We start from the raw sequence: 13328 nt of genomic DNA, 5'->3' as shown, positions 1-13328 counted from the left end.
TGTGTTGAAGCTCTTTCACTCTGCTGTGTACACCAGTCTGCTTCCTCTGATGTTCACACACATTGACCATTTTAATTGGAGTAGTTTGGTTATTTTCTTAGGCCTGAGCCAATCCCACTTTCAAACCAATTCAACTACTTCTTCTGAATTGCCATTCAGCACACACACACACACACACACACACACACACACACACACACACTCACTAAGAGGAGTATGCACACACATCTTAACAAATGCACAACCATCTTTTCTTCATCTCATTTGCGCGCACACACGCACACACACCTACAGTCTCCCCTTACCCAGAGTGATAATTATAACTTAGTTGCCCATTAATCAGCGACAGCTGTAATTATACTAATTCCAGTGTGTAATCTGATCAAGGTGAGGGAGATCAAATCACGGCCTTTCTCTCCTGCTAGGCTGTAAGAGGGTTTCAGTAATGGCAGCGACAGCGGTGGGGTCGTAAAGAGAATCGGTTTGGACCAAAACAATCTGATTCGACTCGGCATGGTGGCCGATTAGCGGGGCGAGGTACAAGCATGTGCGCAAGTACAGCTATCTCTGTTGTCTGCGGGCCATTGTGGCGGCTAAATTGCTTTTATTAATTCAACAAATGCGTTTATTTTTAGACGTGATAGCAACCTACGAGGAATGGTTGGCCACCTGCAGTATCACAGAGACGAAAACGGTGTAGTCCTGTACCAAGGTATTTCTGTGTCCACTGTCTATTGGAAGGGTGACTTTACATTTGTTTCAACAACCAGGTTTCAATGTTTCATAAAATATTCACATATCAATAATAGACCAGATTTCAGGCATTTTCAGCATATCTTCGTCCTATTATATTCTTCCCTTTGCTGCTCGTTTACCCGGAGACCCAAAAAGTAATAACTATAAAACTACGATTACTACACATCGCTAATAATGCAAGTGTTGATGTAAAAGATAAGAAAAAATAACTGAATCAGACAAAGAGTTGCTGTCCTAAGTTTGTATTTTACTCTTGGTGCAACACAAGTTTCTCCAGTAGCTCTTAGTTTGTTTTTTTACATTTTGTGTAGGATATAGACTACATATCCGGGATGTCTGGATCACTTTTTCTGGCCTCAATCCAGATCAGAGTCCTTAATTATACAACATTTACTTGCCTATATGTCGATTAATTTTCGACAGAAACACGTAGTCCTCTCCCAGTTGTACAACGGTGGTACAGAGCGATGCTTCTTTTACCTCAGAGCACGAAAACCTGACAAGCGGCCACGCTGCCGCCTGCAACATTTGTCATTTATTTGGCTAAAAAGCGAAAGCTGCTAGCTGACTGTTGCGTGAAGCGCTCTTTGCTAATGAGAGTGCAACCAAATTCTGTTTCATATTCTCTTATTTTCCCCTTGCGTGTGGAATGAAATGCCCTCAGTGTAGCGGTAGCTCCTTAAACCCACTTCAATCCTGTAAGTGCATTACGAATGTGGTAAGCTAGTTAGCCGGGTTTGCTCACACTAAACCAAAATAAACACACTACTCAAATCAATTGCTTGCGCTTTTGCTGCAGTTGTGGTTAACTCGTTATATAACCAGCGCTGAGTTTATGTTAGCTGCTTAAATATTGGCATTGGCGAGGGCCTCAGAATTCCAGCATCAGTCAGGTCACACACTGAAAATGCCACAAGTGTATAATCATACTCATGCTATGTACACAACATGTCAGCACCAAATCACGGGGGTCATCATTTATCCTGTAAAAGTACACAGGAAACCATGGTCCAGTACAGAGACGTAAACACAGCCCTGCTATTGTTGTAGTATACATGACGTTTAATCACCGGTCCAGACGCACCGAGTCCCATCTGTAGTCTGTACAGTGTAAAACAGATGTCATGAGACAGTGAGCAGACTCGCTCGCCCCGGTCAGACCTACGCTATCAGTGACGGCAGCCTCTTGTCTCGGCTTCGCCTGGACGTCTGCATTGTTTTCACATCTGGCCGCCACTTCCGGTCCCAGGTTCCAAAGCAAACGTGGCGCCGGATCCACCCCAGGGTCCCGTCCGGTCACAGGCACGAGTGGACGGAAAACCAGCGCGCACGTACGATGCGCTATTTGTACAGCAGCGAGCGAGGGTTAAAAAAAAAGAGAGAGGGTGAGAAACAGATCAACGGAGTGTGGGTGCCGAGTGTGAAAGAACACAGGTACTCTCCAGATGGATTATTCTCAGAGAAATACATGCTCATCAGCGTGGCAACGGTGCTGCTGCAGCACTCTGGCTCACACGGAACATATGGTGTCGGAGCATCTGAAGAGAGACGCCAGAGTACAGTAACATCATTCTATTAACACATAACGCAATCTCTATTTTAAGATATTGTAGCGAGGGGGCTGATGCTGATTCACATTAGACTACATGACTGAACTAAAAAAAAAAAAAAAAGAGTCAACAGCTTTCCTAAAGCAACATTCGAGGGAAAAGGCTTCATGAGAAAAAAGGATGGATGTTGGAAGGAACTTTTGAACGGAGGCCAAATTAAGGGAATTCATGTCCCGTTTGAACCTGGAGCGTTTCTTTTCCTGCATAGCTCAATCACTACTAATGCAGAGCTCACTAGCTGCTCTGAGTGAGGGCGTCAGCCCAAAATGTAAAAAAGAAAAGAAAATGTCTTCCACTTTCTTCAAAACCTCATCGGTGATGCTTGGACTCTTGGGCACATTTTGAGTTGCTTTCTGTTTGTAATTTTGGAAAAACGCATGACCAGCTGTTACATTTGGTCAACGCCAGAGGGGTCAGAGCACCTGGTGGGGGACGGAGGTTTTTCAAACTACAAGGAGAGAGCTGCAGGAGTCGTAACGCAGTCAAACCTGAACATGAAAACCTATAATTCTTTGATCAATAAAACCTTTATCTCCAAATGTCCACCACAAATAAAAGTCTATGAATCTGCTTCGAGATCACAGAAAAAGACGTTCCCTATAACTCTAGAACTTCTCCTTGTCCATCCATTGCTAAATTGCTAACAGGAACCGCTAACAGCTACTTCAGCATACTTTAACGGGGCCAGTTGGCCACAATGTAAACAAACCCCTGGTGTGGGACATTGATTGCGGGTTCTCATTAATTGGCAAATATTTAAGAATAAGAAATTAGGATACGGAGGGCGATATCGTTTGGAAATGATTAAATTATTTTAAACTTTTAAACATTGGAACTCATTAAATGCTCCAGCAACATAATCCTGAGCATCCCGGAGAGCCGTTTTAATAACACTTCACTAATGTAGGTCAGTCCGGCAGGTTTGGTATCAAAATTCCAACAAAAAAACCTCCACATTATTGTCCAGAGGGGTTAGCCTGAGCATTAAATATATAAGCTGAGGATTTCACTGGTGCAGAATTTTAAAATGCCCCGGCTTGAAACGCTCTGACTAAAGCGAGAGACGGAAAATTTCAGCGAAAGCCCCCCCGGTTGCTGCTGATTGAGGATAAAACCTTGGTCACAGGTTCACACTGTGTGTAGCCACACAAGCAGTAAATACAGTGTGCGTGTGTGTGTGTCGATGTGTGTGTCCTCAGACAGGGAGAGATAAACTCTAATCTCGTCTCGTCCGGGGCACATACAGTAGCAGACCTTCTCTCAGCTTTATATATATAACCCAGCTTGTTTTTTCGTGACACCGCAACATTGGGACACAGACAACCTTGATTTATTAGTCCTGGCTGTGGGACCAAAGGTCACCCTTTCCAGAAGCTCCCATTTCATTGGACCGCTGCTTAGATGTACACACGAAAAAAAAACAAAAAAAAACACGACACCGATGAAATATTGCTGGCCTACTTCCTGGTGGTATGAAGATTAAATCATCCGAGGCGGCCGCCCTTGTAGCAACAAGACGAGAAAAAAAAAGAAAAAGATAAAATAATATGGTTGTTATTGCGAAGCTCCCATCATCACCAGCATCACCAGCATCGGGACCTGACACTGTATCATCTAAAGTATCATAGACATCAATGTGACCTGCTGCAGTGACGCCAAGAAAAATGTGCACATCACCAACAGCTTGCACAGTGGATTTAGGAAGCGGATGCTCTGAACGTTCAGAAGTATTGTAGCAACTGAAGAGGGTTTCACGGTCTTCCTATACAGACTTTCACAGCTGGTCTTTATATATATATTTTAAATACTACTGGAGTGCCACAAGCTCGTCCAAGGTCCGTCTCACTCTACCGCCAGCAGCAACTCACTGCGGCCGGATGAGCGCTGGCTACCTCGCAAAACACTGCACTAAATATTCATTAGAGTGACTGGAGGGAGGTGGATGCAAGAGGGCAGGACGCCACGTGTTGCTTTTCAAACCACATGGACTGCCGGAAAAAAAAAAACACGCTCGCAAATGTCAGCGCACACGGAGAGAACAGGACATCGGCTAAAAATGCAGATTAACAACCAAGGCAAATCAACTGCAGGTTTGGCTCGCGCCCCCGCACGTGAAGGGGCTGTTTGCAGGTCGATGATGTAAGCAAACATCTCGCATTGCCAAATGCAAAAAAAAAAAAATGTGTGCTGTGTGTCCGGGGGCTGATACAGAAGCTAATGCCGGTCATGTTGCCGGTGCTTTAAGGGTGACTGATCCCTACATGAGCGGAAAAAGCAGACAGAGCTGACGACATTTTTTTGTGGCTTTCCATACTTTTTCTCCACCCTTACCCTGGGAGAGAGTCCCAACAATCACAGCCCGGTGCCGCTACCTGAGCGCCACCGGGCCACAGCGCCCGCCCCCGCACGTAGCGACCCGCGGTGATCGGCATCATCTCAAGGCGGCACTCCTTCTCTACCTGACAGTTCCTTCCCCCCGGCACACAGCGGGGAAACGGAGACCGTTTAAGAGGAGCGCAAGAAGGGACGACAAATGTCTCTTCTTGTTAATAACGCCACAGGTGTCTCTCTGAGCCGTCCCCGGCTCTCAATAACAATAACTGAACTGAACAATAGCTGCTCAACACTACGTAAAAATGTAGAGCAAAAACATTTTAGCGAGTGCTAAAATAAATAAAGGATGGTCAAAATTGAGGAGGAAGAGGTCAAGACATCCTGACTTTTAGTCCCTGGCTCAAGATAGAACTAGATCCTACACTTCCCACAATGCAACTCTATAGCGTCTACCCTGCCTATATGACGAACACCCTTGTCTTTCAAACTCCCAAGTTGACATTTTTAAAATCTCAAGCCAAAGCAAAGTTAAACCTGATGACATCATCGCGGACATTTTCCTTTTTTTTTTATAAGACTTGAGAAAGCTCCTTCAGAGACACAGAGGATATTATACAATCATTTCCACAGGCCGAGTAGTACTCCCAGTGATGAGTAAACCCATCTTTATCTTCAAGTGAGTCATCACAACACGAAAAGGACAAAAGGGACACGCATGCATACATCCATACATTACTGTACGCACTATACGTAGATGTATCTCCATGCCCTATAATTAATCATCCGTACACAACAGAGCACACGGGGTTTTGAGATGCATTCGAACGGGGGTAAGTGGAGGAGACAAGCAAAGAGACAAAAAGGAGACGGAGGAGTCCAGGATCCCCTGATATTTGAGCAGATCTAAAAATAGCCACACTGGGAGCACAGATAGGAATTGTGCTCGTCAAAGTCTTCAGACGACGTAGGAAGGAGAAAGGGGGGGCGAAAGCTGCAAAGCTTCTCTTTTAGGGGAACACCGGGGGTGAGGCGCGTTGCCTTCAGGTGCATGGATAAGTTACATCATTGTTTATGAGCTTTGTCTGGTGCTGAATATGAGCCCCTCTTCACTTCTGTGTGATTGGTAACCTTACGCCTCATTTGGCTCATCATGTCACTGGAGTAACGCCAGGGTTGAACAAGTCGTGTTGTCTAGTCCTCCGCAGCTTCAGCACAACACGGAGTTTGTTTTATCATGTGAGAGACCAATGGGCATATCTGCAAGGATCGCCACGTTTACATTCACATATATATTTTTCTGCGCATTTTGAAGCAAGCATTAGAAAAGCTGCAAGCGGCACGGAAACGGGCGAATTCTCGGGAAAAAAAACATGCACAAAAACGTTTTTCTGCTTGCTTGAGCTGTTTTTCTGCCTTCGAGTATAAAACAGTGGGTGAGATGAGTGCGATCTGGAAACGCCACATTAATCCAGACGTATAGTTGTGTCAGCGTATTCCCATATACAGTATATTCATAATGCCTTCGTTTCAGGACAGCATGAAACACGGCCAACACTAAACTCTACTTCTTCTTCTCTGTCAGCCATGCTTAAAGCGTAGCCAAGACCACCAACGTTTGACTTAACTAAAATGTAGCCTAGTTTACGGAAACTCGGCTAATTCACGTCTGTTTTTGAGACATTTCAAAAGTTTGCTTAAAATTCGTGCGACAATTGAATGGAAACACTTTGTGTTTTTTGTTCTCTTATTGAGCTTCTCTCTCCGTTGATCACTCTCCCACCGTTGCACCCGTTCGTCACAGTGTGTATGAGTTTCAGCTAAATGTCTGAGACATCGCCGTGTCTGAACTCACCGTTCCACCGAGTAGTCGAGGGGAAAGCTCTTTTATTTGCCGATCCTTTGCAGTGTACGAACACCACACGCCGCGCCTGCAAGACAAAATGTAGATCATTAATACATGTGTGATGTGGCTCAATATATATATATATATATTAAGTATTCTGGACTAGCTCATTCAGTATCAGGTCTATGGACATGGTCTGTTAATACCACCATAATATTTAAATCATTTAAACATTAGAAAAAGACAGAGATTACTGGATTAATTCCTTAAGTATGTCAAATAAATGTCCAATGTCCAGTAAATAAACAAAGTAATTAATTATTAATAAATTTTTGTTTTAGCGCACTTAAAAAGAGGATTTGCAAACAAATAGCCGAATCTCTTTGTTTCTGAGAGAGAACAAACATTTATAAACGTACATTAATAAAAAATAAATAAAGATTGTTAATTTAGTGGCCTTCCTGGTGTTGGCTAACTCCTTTCCACGGCAGCCACACTGAGAAGGCTGTCTGCAGATATGCCTGCAGACATTTTTCTGCTAATTGGCCTTTTGAGCGCAGGTATCGGCCCGTGCTGCTTATCTCATAGTGGCATTAATTGGCCCAACTACTCTGTACCCACTCAATACGAACACCCTGCTTTTAACTGGAGTGTAAAGGCTTTTTAAAATGATTTATACAGCTTTTGTTGTCACGCACAGGGTGCATGTCTGCATGATTTCTTGAAAAGGAGCAGACGTGTGACTTTTTTTTTGTTTAGCAGATGCCGCACATTCAACCGGAAAGCAGCGACGAAAGAGGAAACAAGGCCAAGAGTCCCTGCAGGCGGTCGGTGGGACGTCACGGACCACCGCTGCATGAGAAGGATAAACCCCCCCAGTGGCCCTCCTGACCCGAGCAGCCCGCCTCCGAGCGGCAGTAAACGGCCAAAACCTCCACAGAGGTGTAGGGAGAGGAAGCCGACGCTGCCCCCGCCGCCCAATCACATTAGTGGTTCCACTGTTGCTGGCACAAGGACGGGAAAAAATAAAAACAACAAGTGAACCTGACTTGCATGCTTCTAGATAAACTAAAATCAAGTTATTTGTTTCGCACTGCCCAACCAACCGGCCGCTGAGAAAACTAAAGAAGAAGCAAACGATGCACTTTCAGGCACCAGTAGCACATATAATGCAGGTAACATACATGAGCAGTGTTACCTTATATAACCTCCAAAACTTCACGATCCAACTCAAACAAATGAAGGTTATTTAAGCCCATACTTGATATACTTTACGCTCCAGCAGAGCAGGTCCACACTGAAAAGCGTTGGCTTGTAGCTTAAAGGAAAGGTGGGTGTTGCGGACCATATGGTATCCTCTTGGGCATATGGGCAACTTGGTTGTAAAAAAAAAAAAAAAAAGACACTCTGCATCTACCGCATCCTCCAGTGTCCTGTGGATATGAGTGTGTCTATGTCGTGAGTGTGTGTGTGTGTGTGTCCATTATTTGTATTCAAGGTACCCACCAAGGTGCTCTACACCTGTCTGAGCTGCCACAAGGATCTCTTGCACAGGAGTCACCTTCCCAAAAGTTTGCTTTAATTTACATATCACACCATGCGGCATGTGCGTGTAACGGCGCATGTGTGGCTAAGTTCAGAATTGGGCTGCTCTAAAACCAGAGCTCTACCGTGTGCCGGCATTCTTACTTCTACAGGTGTACCGTATCATCGCAACCGGACGCAACCACAGAGGCTCAGCTGAAACAGAAATGCTGCGTCTCGCTGTCCTCGTTGTGTTCTGCATTCAACAATGAACTGTCATCTTTGTCATTTAAAGAGCAACAATATAAGCCTAAGAATGAAGCTTATTTATACAGCACTAAATTAAATGAAGTAATTTGCACAAAAAAAAACCGTCACTAACACCACATATTGTGCTGTTGAGCTAAACATTATCACCGCAGGGAAACTCTTTTCCATTATTCCTTTACCGCGACAGCCATAGTCAGGTTAAATGTATTTACTTCATGGCGTAGATTAGTCCCAAACGGTCGACTCTTTCTCAGACTTGGCCTTGCAAGATTAGGGCTGATTTCAAACAGTTGATGGCGTTTTGAGCCATTTTTAACCACGAGATGCAGATTTTGTTCAACTTTGTAAGAAATGTCCTCATCAACACCAGCACTGATGCGTTTCATCACAGGACAGTCATATCATCGAGTTTACGGTTAAAAAAACACACAGAAGTGTGCAGTTACTCTTTAATACAAGCCTAAAATCAAACTATATTCCACTGAAATTGAAACTCCTATTCTCCATATTTTTATATATATATATATATATATATATATATATCTGAAGATGTCCCAGCTTTGATGTCATGTAGATTAAGCTTATGTTTTAAATGGGCGTCCTTGGAAGGATTCTGTGATTCCAAAATATCAATATATGAGGAATGTCCTTGACACAGTGTTGTTACATTTGCTAACCCTGCACAGCATGTACCAGCTTTGAAATTAATTTTGTATTATCAGTTTCCAGTTGCAAGACTTAATGAGAGCTAAATGTTGTGCAGACAAAAGAACAAGAAGAAGTAGAGATGCACCAATCTGATACTGGCCAAAATAACTGGATCAGATATTGAATGAAACGAAAGAAAGTATAATATGATACAATCCACTTGACTTGGTTCTGAACCCATCAAAGTCTTGATCCTGACTTGGTCTCGGGTTTAGGTTGTCTCGACTACAGCACTGCCGGCAGATGCTCCAGGTTGCGGTATCGGTACCAGTATCGAACACGACTTAGTGGCACAGAGCCGTCCCCAACAAGAAGTCTACAACCCTGGAGCCCCTTATGGGACTGTATGTACAAGAGAGTTGGTTGGTTTTTGTTGCGTAAGAAGTCGGCTGCGAGTTGCAGTGACTCACCTAGTGTTTTTCTCTCACTTGTGTCTCGTGACTGAGCAATGCAACAGAGGAGGAGGAGGAGGAGGCTGGGCTACAGCAGCGCTCGTGCGGCCAAGTCTCTCAGGGCAAAAGCGTACGCTGCTAATTTAGCAATCAATTTGAGAACGCTCACAGACTGCTCTCTGGTCTGGGGGATTCTGCCGCGCCTCCTCCACTAACTATCAAGAGCAGAAGAAAAAAAATGATATATATATATAAATAAAAGGGGCTAGTGGTGACAGCAGAGGTTGCTTGCTGCTAAGCTGCGAGGATGTCTGTGGAGAAACAACCCCCATAACAAGGTGAGAGCTCATTATAACGGTGCATCAGGACGCACTGCCTTGCCGGAATGGAGGGGAGTGACTTGTGTCCCAGAGATGACCCTCGCTTCCCTCCAGCAGCAGCGGTTCACCCTGACAGTCGGGTTTCCACTGTGTTGCTAATTCTGTTACAAAATCCTCAGCAGCTGCAAACCTCGTTGCACACAGCTCCTGATTCAGGCTTATTTTTCTTTTTTTTTGCACAGATGCTATGCTTCCACATGAGCAGCCGAACACGGCAGGCAGATGTCAATCATGGTGCATTAAAGACAACAACCAGTAAGCAATTTAATGTTAATGAATCGGGAAGAAAACGCTTGGGTTGCTGATTCTTAAATGAGCTTCTCACGTCGAGGCGCTTCTTAATTTGTGAAACCTGAAGACAAATTTCTCTCTTTTTTTTTCTTGAGTGCCGACCGCTGTTAACGGAGGAGCCTGCCCCCCCCCTGAGCTAATCCGAACTTTCAACACAGCGCAATTAACCCCGTTTCCAGAGAGTGAGAAAAAGTTCACTCGCATTTCTGACATCACGTCTGCCAGAGGCGGAAACCCAAAACGGTGCTCAACGATCTGTTTCCCGCTTCCAGTTAGTTAGAGAGACCAATTAGAAATCTTTAGGACTCTCTCGTCTCTTCTGCTGTAAGGTCGAGACGTAACACAAAGATGACGTCTTCCTTGAGACCGCGTTACCGCGGCTGCATGTTTACAGAAAAGTTTGCGGGACAAACTGATAAAAATGCAGTCCATGTTACACTCGTCTCCAAACATGACATCTTCTTGGGAGTGCGATTCAGTGAAGGAAGACATGCAGCATCTCTGTTGTCCCTGAAGCATTATCTCATACATATGTATCCAGTAGCGCTTTTTCTTTTTAAGTTCAAATATATTTTTCTTTCCCCTTTTTACAAAGTTGCTGAAAATCACAGATAAATGAAAGTTCCAGAGCATTATATAGGACAAGGCCATGCCCGGATGTCCACAGACGTTCCACAGAGAAAGAAAACCCCCATCCGTCACCAACAACTGCGAGAGAAGCTAGACATTTCTGCGAGGCTCACTGTATATATTCTGGTCGGATTTATTTCTGATCCGTTAGTTTATGGTGATCCCGTTGCACACTGGGTTCACCAGCGATCAAAAACACCCCAGTGACCTTCTTTAACAACACTGGATCTCGTTCCTAACAGACGGCGTCAGTGAGCCGTGCGGCGCACCAGTGAACAAAAAGCAGCCTTCAATTACAATGAATGATGAATGACAGTGTTAGTCGGCTAGTGTAAACCTTCAGTGACCTCCCGGTGACACAGAGGTATTGTTCCCGGGTCAGATGCATTTGTTAGGAGTGATGATATCTACTGTTCTGCATTCAAATCTCTCTAAAAGTTGCAGCTGAATTTATACTAAATAGATATGGGTCAATGACATGACGTGTCCAAGTCCACTATTTCCTTTTAAAATAATTGTATCAAATCATGACATATATCATTTAATTCTATAAAACCTATCCAGTTTTGATACATTTTCAGTACAATCAAATAATATATATATATTATTGTTTTGGCACCTCAAACCCTGAAAATGTCAGGCGGTGCACCTGTCCTAGCAGATGAACAGACTAAGAAAATTATCAAAAAAGGTATTTAAATGATAATAAATTCAAAATAAAATACTATGGCATGCTGTTATTGTTGAAACGATTCAAATAAACATACACATTTATATATATATATATATCAAGAGACTGTATCTAAAGTAGTGATGCGTGACATATGTTCAATGACGGGCCAGGGGTCTCATTTATTAAATAGTGCGTAGGATCCACACTGAATGTTTGCGTACGTTTAAAAGGAGGAAATGCACATACGTCAAAAAAAAATATTCAGATTTAGAAAACCTTGCATACACCTGCCAGAGCGCAACTTCTTTTTTTATGAATCCCAAATCAACCAGTAAATGTGCGCAGCTGGTTCGGCCTCACATCCCGCCCACATTCATCCATAAATGGTCAATGCAAAGCACCTTATGAGTGTTGGGGAATAGAAATGAGCCGCTGGTCAGTGGGTCTTTACATTGAATCACAGAGATTACAGAGAAGAAGAACACTAGTTCACTCCCAAGTCCTCCATTGACTCAGTCCTAACAGTGCCAGAGTATCTATGGTGCAGCATATCACATCACGAGTGTCACTGTAGTGTTTATATGTTTACAGCAGACAAAATGATTGCTGGATATCATTTAATAAAAGGAAGTTTGATAGATGAAGTGAGCTCTGATACTCACATCAGATAGCCGTTTACAGTTTGTCTGTGTACAATATGCTGAGTCTGTCACTATGGAATAAACCATGACTTCATAAATAAAGTTGTGTTCACTGCAGCGATTGTACTCACGAACACTTAATGAAAACTCAGATCGTACTTGGTGATATCTGCACAGTATTAGAAGATTATTGCTCTGTTCTGCAGTTCTTCAACGCTGGTTGACGTTTTCTTACGGCTGATGATAATTTCATCATCGCCAATTTCCCCGTGTCTTAAAAATATTCGTACGCATGGGTGTGAGTTTCCGTAAGTCTGCGCACATTCTCCCGTCAAGTTTGTTTTTGTAGATGGCGTGGGATGTGGCGTACGCCTCTTTCAGAACCCCGTTTTGTGCGTACGCGACGGTTATGAATGAGACCCCCCGATGATGCTGCCGACAAACCCCAGCACGCTTCCGCATCACTGTGCAGATGGCGTGACAGCTGATGGCTTTTCGAGGGGGCCTGTTCGCTGCCAAAAAAAGCCATCACTTCTGAAAACTGAAGTTGGGGATTAGGATGAAAGTCCCATACCGAGGGAGAGAGAGTGGGTGACTCATTTTCGCCTCCTCGGAATGCTGCTGCAAAGGTGTCTCTGGGGAATTAACATCCGAGTCAGTCCAATCGAGCTGCTGGGCCGCCCGATATCGGAACGCTGTGAATGTGAGTGGCTTTGTGAATGGGGATTGTACAGACAGCGCTGAGAATTCAGTGTTCAAGCCTCCCCTGGTTAGCAAAGTTCTCTTTTTTGGAGAGAAACCTAGCAGGATAAGCCCCTCTGCCCTGTGGAATTAACACTAGTCTGAAATGTGATGTTTCAAACCAGAGACATAATGAATTACTTGAAGAACAACAAAGCACTAAGCCAAGTCATGAACCATCCCGAGGCTAAAGAAGGATTAACCTCCAATGTAAGATTTAAACACTTTTTGTAGCCAACGCAGTTAGTTAGCACCTATCGTGTTTCTTTCTGCTTTCAGACCGTCTACCCCACATCCTTTTTTTTTTGCCCTACCCATCTGCTTTTCTTGCTTGCTCCAAAAAAAAAAAAAAGGGTTTGACTCGTTTGACACCTCTGTTGACAGCTTGGTGCGCCTTGACAGTGCACAAGGCAGCAAAAGGCAGATTTCATCCCAACCCCCACAAGGAGCTACAGAAGGTTCGGTTTCAGCTGACGCTTGACTTGTTGCCTGAAGACGGCAAATATTCAGGGCCAGCGGTTGGAAGCTGCACGAT

At 44.0% G+C, this 13328-nt stretch overlaps 1 protein-coding gene across 1 annotated transcript in view; it reads right to left on the bottom strand.

The window, feature by feature from the left end:
- Positions 1–13328, bottom strand: part of adarb1b (adenosine deaminase RNA specific B1b) — a 107424-nt gene that overhangs the window by 62351 nt on the left and 31745 nt on the right. The window contains exon 2 of the mRNA XM_079170623.1: positions 6553–6628. The gene's annotated coding sequence lies outside the window, so the exon portion shown is untranslated. The remainder of the gene's footprint in view (positions 1–6552; positions 6629–13328) is intronic.

This window comes from Pholis gunnellus (assembly GCF_910591455.1).
Source record: "Pholis gunnellus genome assembly, chromosome: 12".
Lineage (NCBI taxonomy): Eukaryota > Metazoa > Chordata > Actinopteri > Perciformes > Pholidae > Pholis > Pholis gunnellus.
Note: the sequence above shows the minus strand (reverse complement) of the source record. Positions and strands in the feature narration are given on the sequence as shown.